Source organism: Syngnathus typhle, unplaced genomic scaffold, assembly GCF_033458585.1.
Source record: "Syngnathus typhle isolate RoL2023-S1 ecotype Sweden unplaced genomic scaffold, RoL_Styp_1.0 HiC_scaffold_163, whole genome shotgun sequence".
NCBI classification, from domain to species: domain Eukaryota; kingdom Metazoa; phylum Chordata; class Actinopteri; order Syngnathiformes; family Syngnathidae; genus Syngnathus; species Syngnathus typhle.
Genome location: NW_026872069.1, coordinates 23,075 through 30,000, shown reverse-complemented (window position 1 = coordinate 30,000; position 6,926 = coordinate 23,075).

Genomic DNA, 6,926 nt, shown 5'->3' with positions numbered 1-6,926 from the left:
CGGCCCGCTGAGGCTCGCTTCGTTTCCGTAAAGCGGGGGTCGGGGGCGCGGCGCTGTGCCGGCGACTTGCCCGCGCGAGGCGCGCGCGCCGAGGCCCAAGCGGGAAGCTGCGCCCCGTCCGAGTCAGACTCGGTCGTTGCAGCCCGCCGGTCTCGCGCTACGGCCAGGATGCGGAGTTTGATCGACACTGGTGGGAGCCGGGGGGTCGAAGGGGTTCCGGCCGCCCCGCCGTCCTCAGCGCCGCTGTCACCCAGACGGGAAGCTGCGCCCCGTCCGAGTCAGACTCGGTCGGTGCGGCCCGCTGTGGCCAGCTGGCAACTAGCTACGGAAGGGTACCGGCGCTCCCGACGAACCCGCCGGGGTGGCTGGTGACCAACGCTGCGTTCGGCGCTTATTGCTGTGACCGGGAGGGAAGCTGCGCCCCGTCCGAGTCAGACTCGGTCGTTGCGGCCCCCCCGAGCCCGCACGCCTCTCGCGGAAGGTCATACGCCACCGGCGGCACGAAAGACGCCTCCCGCAACGCGGTAGTCGGGAAAGGCTATTCCGATAGTCGAGCAGAGTTGCGACAACACATCCCGCGGTGCCGTCTGGTTAGGCAAGGGTTTGAGAAACAGCATTCGCGGTAGACCGGCGCGGCCGGCGGACACCCACGCGGCGTGCCGCAATCGGATCGCGCGCTCGGCCTCCGTTGATTTCCTCTAGGTGGGGGATTCGGGGCGTCTCGGTCTCGCTGCCGTTCGGTCGCGCCAAGGCCTGCGGGGGCGGCGCGTAGCGCACGCTCTCGCGGCGGCCGAGGCGCTAGAGTGCGACCCGCAAGTGGGGAGGAACCGTCCACCCAACGCCGGCGCGAGCCGGGGCCGGTGGGGGCCCTACCAAGGCGGGTCATGAGTGCCAGTCGGTCAGTTCGGGAGAAGGGGAGGGTACTCGGAGGCCCGCCGGGAGCAGACGGGGGTCCGGAAGCTGAGGGGGGTGAAGGACGGCGGCCGGGAGCAGACGGCCGTCCCCGGGAGGGGGTGTTCGTTCACGTGCGGACGCCGGGAGCAGGCGGCCGTCACGCGATTCTGCCAACCGTTCCTACCGGCCTGTGTTTAAGGAGGCGGCCGGTCCTCCGTCCTTGGATGGATAAGATTCGCAGATTTTCGCCCGGCCTGTGTTTAAGGAGGCGGCCGGTTCCCTCCTTCCTTCCTTTCTTGGATGTATAACATTCGCAGATTTTCGCCCGGCCGGTGGTTTAAGGAGGCGGCCGGTCCTCCCTCCTTGGATGTATAACATTCGCAGATTTTCGCCCGGCCTATGTTTAGTGAGGCGACCGGTCCTCCCTCCTTGGATGTATAACATTCGCATATTTTCGCCCGGCCGGTGGTTTAAGGAGGCGGCCGGTCCTCCCTCCTTGGATGTATAACATTCGCAGATTTTCGCCCGGCCTATGTTTAGTGAGGCGACCGGTCCTCCGTGGAGAGCGACCCGCAAGTGGGGAGGAACCGTCCACCCAACGCCGGCGCGAGCCGGGGCCGGTGGGGGCCCTACCAAGGCGGGTCTCATTGCCTGTCGGTCAGTTCGGGAGAAGGTGGGGGTACTCGGAGGCCCGCCGGGAGCAGACGGGGGTCCGGAAGGTGAGGGGGTGAAGGACGGCGGTCGGGAGCAGACGGCCGTCCCCGGGAGGGGGTGTTCGTTCACGTGCGGACGCCGGGAGCAGGCGGCCGTCACGCAATTCTGCCAACCGTTCCCACCGGCCTGTGTTTAAGGAGGCGGCCGGTCCTCCACGAGAAGAATTCTGCCAAACGTTCCACCGGCCTGTGTTTAAGGAGGCGGCCGGTCCTCCCCGTCGTTCCGCCGGCTTGTGTTTAAGGAGGCGGCCGGTCCTCCACGAGAAGAATTCTGCCAAACGTTCCACCGGCCTGTGTTTAAGGAGGCGGCCGGTCCTCCCCGTCGTTCCGCCGGCTTGTGTTTAAGGAGGCGGCCGGTCCTCCACTATTCCTTCCTTGGATGGAAAGCATGTAGCACTTTGAAAATTTTCGAGCACTGTGACACTTTGAAAATTTTCGAGAGTTTTTGTACTTAGAAAATTTTTCGCTCTTGCACTTCCAGAGTGCTTTGCGGTAGCTCCTAGGTTCGCTGTCCGAGCATGTGAACACTTTTTGGGGGGGAACACATCGCTAGAGACACCAGCCGCCTGGTTCTCGGGGCCAAAACTTGTGTTCCCCACACTCGTTCTGACTATATTTTGCGATTTGGGGGTAAAGGTAATGAGTACAGTGACTAGGGGGACCAACTCATCGTACTCTGGCGCACCAACAGACCAAAGCTGGTACTGCACTTACCCCTGGTACCCCAACGCCTGGTACCTGACGGGCGAGAGGCTGATTTTTCGCTATTTGCGGCCGACCGAGGGAACCAGACAAAGCGGACACTTTACGGCGCAAGAGCCGTTGGCACTTAGAAATTTTTCGACAAAGTTGGCGCGAGCTCCAGAAGGAGAGGCTGATTTTTCGCTATTTGTGGCCGACCGAGGGAACCAGGCAAAGCGGACACTTTACGGCGCAAGAGCCGTTGGCACTTAGAAATTTTTTGACAAAGTTGGCGCGAGCTCCAGAAGGAGAGGCTGATTTTTCGCTATTTGTGGCCGACCGAGGGAACCAGGCAAAGCGGACACTTTACGGCGCAAGAGCCGTTGGCACTTAGAAAATATTCGCCAAAGTTGGCACGAGCTCCAGAAGGAGAGGCTGATTTTTCGCTATTTGTGGCCGACCGAGGGAACCAGACAAAGCGGACACATTACGGCGCAAGAGCCGTTGGCACTTAGAAAATATTCGCCAAAGTTGGCACGAGCTCCAGAAGGAGAGGCTGATTTTTCGCTATTTGTGGCCGACCGAGGGAACCAGACAAAGCGGACACTTTACGGCGCAAGAGCCGTTGGCACTTGCGCGAGCTCCAGAAGGAGAGGCTGATTTTTCGCTATTTGTGGCCGACCGAGGGAACCAGACAAAGCGGACACTTTACGGCGCAAGAGCCGTTGGCACTTAGAAAATATTCGCCAAAGTTGGCACGAGCTCCAGAAGGAGAGGCTGATTTTTCGCTATTTGTGGCCGACCGAGGGAACCAGACAAAGCGGACACTTTACGGCGCAAGAGCCGTTGGCACTTGCGCGAGCTCCAGAAGGAGAGGCTGATTTTTCGCTATTTGTGGCCGACCGAGGGAACCAGACAAAGCGGACACTTTACGGCGCAAGAGCCGTTGGCACTTAGAAAATATTCGCCAAAGTTGGCACGAGCTCCAGAAGGAGAGGCTGATTTTTCGCTATTTGTGGCCGACCGAGGGAACCAGACAAAGCGGACACTTTACGGCGCAAGAGCCGTTGGCACTTGCGCGAGCTCCAGAAGGAGAGGCTGATTTTTCGCTATTTGTGGCCGACCGAGGGAACCAGACAAAGCGGACACTTTACGGCGCAAGAGCCGTTGGCACTTAGAAAATATTCGCCAAAGTTGGCGCGAGCTCCAGAAGGAGAGGCTGATTTTTCGCTATTTGTGGCCGACCGAGGGAACCAGGCAAAGCGGACACATTACGGCGCAAGAGCCGTTGGCACTTAGGCGAGCTCCAGAAGGAGAGGCTGATTTTTTCGCTATTTGTGGCCGACCGAGGGAACCAGACAAAGCGGACACTTTACGGCGCAAGAGCCGTTGGCACTTGCGCGAGCTCCAGAAGGAGAGGCTGATTTTTCGCTATTTGTGGCCGACCGAGGGAACCAGACAAAGCGGACACTTTACGGCGCAAGAGCCGTTGGCACTTAGAAAATATTCGCCAAAGTTGGCACGAGCTCCAGAAGGAGAGGCTGATTTTTCGCTATTTGTGGCCGACCGAGGGAACCAGACAAAGCGGACACTTTACGGCGCAAGAGCCGTTGGCACTTGCGCGAGCTCCAGAAGGAGAGGCTGATTTTCGCTATTTGTGGCCGACCGAGGGAACCAGACAAAGCGGACACTTTACGGCGCAAGAGCCGTTGGCACTTAGAAAATATTCGCCAAAGTTGGCGCGAGCTCCAGAAGGAGAGGCTGATTTTTCGCTATTTGTGGCCGACCGAGGGAACCAGGCAAAGCGGACACATTACGGCGCAAGAGCCGTTGGCACTTAGGCGAGCTCCAGAAGGAGAGGCTGATTTTTCGCTATTTGTGGCCGACCGAGGGAACCAGGCAAAGCGGACACATTACGGCGCAAGAGCCGTTGGCACTTAGGCGAGCTCCAGAAGGAGAGGCTGATTTTTCGCTATTTGTGGCCGACCGAGGGAACCAGGCAAAGCGGACACATTACGGCGCAAGAGCCGTTGGCACTTAGGCGAGCTCCAGAAGGAGAGGCTGGTTTTTCGCTATTTGTGGCCGACCGAGGGAACCAGACAAAGCGGACACTTTACGGCGCAAGAGCCGTTGGCACTTGCGCGAGCTCCAGAAGGAGAGGCTGATTTTTCGCTATTTGTGGCCGACCGAGGGAACCAGACAAAGCGGACACTTTACGGCGCAAGAGCCGTTGGCACTTAGAAAATATTCGCCAAAGTTGGCACGAGCTCCAGAAGGAGAGGCTGATTTTTCGCTATTTGTGGCCGACCGAGGGAACCAGACAAAGCGGACACTTTACGGCGCAAGAGCCGTTGGCACTTAGGCGAGCTCCAGAAGGAGAGGCTGATTTTTCGCCGTTCGTGGCCGACCGAGGGAACCAGGCAAAGCGGACACATTACGGCGCAAGAGCCGTTGGCACTTAGAAAATATTCGCCAAAGTTGGCACGAGCTCCAGAATGAGAGGCTGATTTTTCGCCGTTTGTGGCCGACCGAGGGAACCAGGCAAAGCGGACACATTACGGCGCAAGAGCCGTTGGCACTTAGGCGAGCTCCAGAAGGAGAGGCTGATTTTTTCGCTATTTGTGGCCGACCGAGGGAACCAGGCAAAGCGGACACATTACGGCGCAAGAGCCGTTGGCACTTAGAAAATATTCGCCAAAGTTGGCACGAGCTCCAGAATGAGAGGCTGATTTTTCGCCGTTTGTGGCCGACCGAGGGAACCAGGCAAAGCGGACACATTACGGCGCAAGAGCCGTTGGCACTTAGGCGAGCTCCAGAAGGAGAGGCTGATTTTTTCGCTATTTGTGGCCGACCGAGGGAACCAGGCAAAGCGGACACATTACGGCGCAAGAGCCGTTGGCACTTAGAAAATATTCGCCAAAGTTGGCACGAGCTCCAGAATGAGAGGCTGATTTTTCGCCGTTTGTGGCCGACCGAGGGAACCAGACAAAGCGGACACATTACGGCGCAAGAGCCGTTGGCACTTAGGCGAGCTCCAGAAGGAGAGGCTGATTTTTCGCTATTTGTGGCCGACCGAGGGAACCAGGCAAAGCGGACACTTTACGGCGCAAGAGCCGTTGGCACTTAGAAAATATTCGCCAAAGTTGGCACGAGCTCCAGAATGAGAGGCTGATTTTTCGCCGTTTGTGGCCGACCGAGGGAACCAGACAAAGCGGACACATTACGGCGCAAGAGCCGTTGGCACTTAGGCGAGCTCCAGAAGGAGAGGCTGATTTTTCGCCGTTCGTGGCCGACCGAGGGAACCAGGCAAAGCGGACACATTACGGCGCAAGAGCCGTTGGCACTTAGAAAATATTCGCCAAAGTTGGCACGAGCTCCAGAATGAGAGGCTGATTTTTCGCCGTTTGTGGCCGACCGAGGGAACCAGGCAAAGCGGACACATTACGGCGCAAGAGCCGTTGGCACTTAGGCGAGCTCCAGAAGGAGAGGCTGATTTTTTCGCTATTTGTGGCCGACCGAGGGAACCAGGCAAAGCGGACACATTACGGCGCAAGAGCCGTTGGCACTTAGAAAATATTCGCCAAAGTTGGCACGAGCTCCAGAATGAGAGGCTGATTTTTCGCCGTTTGTGGCCGACCGAGGGAACCAGGCAAAGCGGACACATTACGGCGCAAGAGCCGTTGGCACTTAGGCGAGCTCCAGAAGGAGAGGCTGATTTTTTCGCTATTTGTGGCCGACCGAGGGAACCAGGCAAAGCGGACACATTACGGCGCAAGAGCCGTTGGCACTTAGAAAATATTCGCCAAAGTTGGCACGAGCTCCAGAATGAGAGGCTGATTTTTCGCCGTTTGTGGCCGACCGAGGGAACCAGACAAAGCGGACACATTACGGCGCAAGAGCCGTTGGCACTTAGGCGAGCTCCAGAAGGAGAGGCTGATTTTTCGCTATTTGTGGCCGACCGAGGGAACCAGGCAAAGCGGACACTTTACGGCGCAAGAGCCGTTGGCACTTAGAAAATATTCGCCAAAGTTGGCACGAGCTCCAGAATGAGAGGCTGATTTTTCGCCGTTTGTGGCCGACCGAGGGAACCAGACAAAGCGGACACATTACGGCGCAAGAGCCGTTGGCACTTAGGCGAGCTCCAGAAGGAGAGGCTGATTTTTCGCTATTTGTGGCCGACCGAGGGAACCAGGCAAAGCGGACACATTACGGCGCAAGAGCCGTTGGCACTTAGAAAATATTCGCCAAAGTTGGCACGAGCTCCAGAATGAGAGGCTGATTTTTCGCCGTTTGTGGCCGACCGAGGGAACCAGACAAAGCGGACACATTACGGCGCAAGAGCCGTTGGCACTTAGGCGAGCTCCAGAAGGAGAGGCTGATTTTTCGCTATTTGTGGCCGACCGAGGGAACCAGGCAAAGCGGACACTTTACGGCGCAAGAGCCGTTGGCACTTAGAAAATATTCGCCAAAGTTGGCACGAGCTCCAGAAGGAGAGGCTGATTTTTCGCCGTTTGTGGCCGACCGAGGGAACCAGACAAAGCGGACACATTACGGCGCAAGAGCCGTTGGCACTTAGGCGAGCTCCAGAAGGAGAGGCTGATTTTTCGCTATTTGTGGCCGACCGAGGGAACCAGGCAA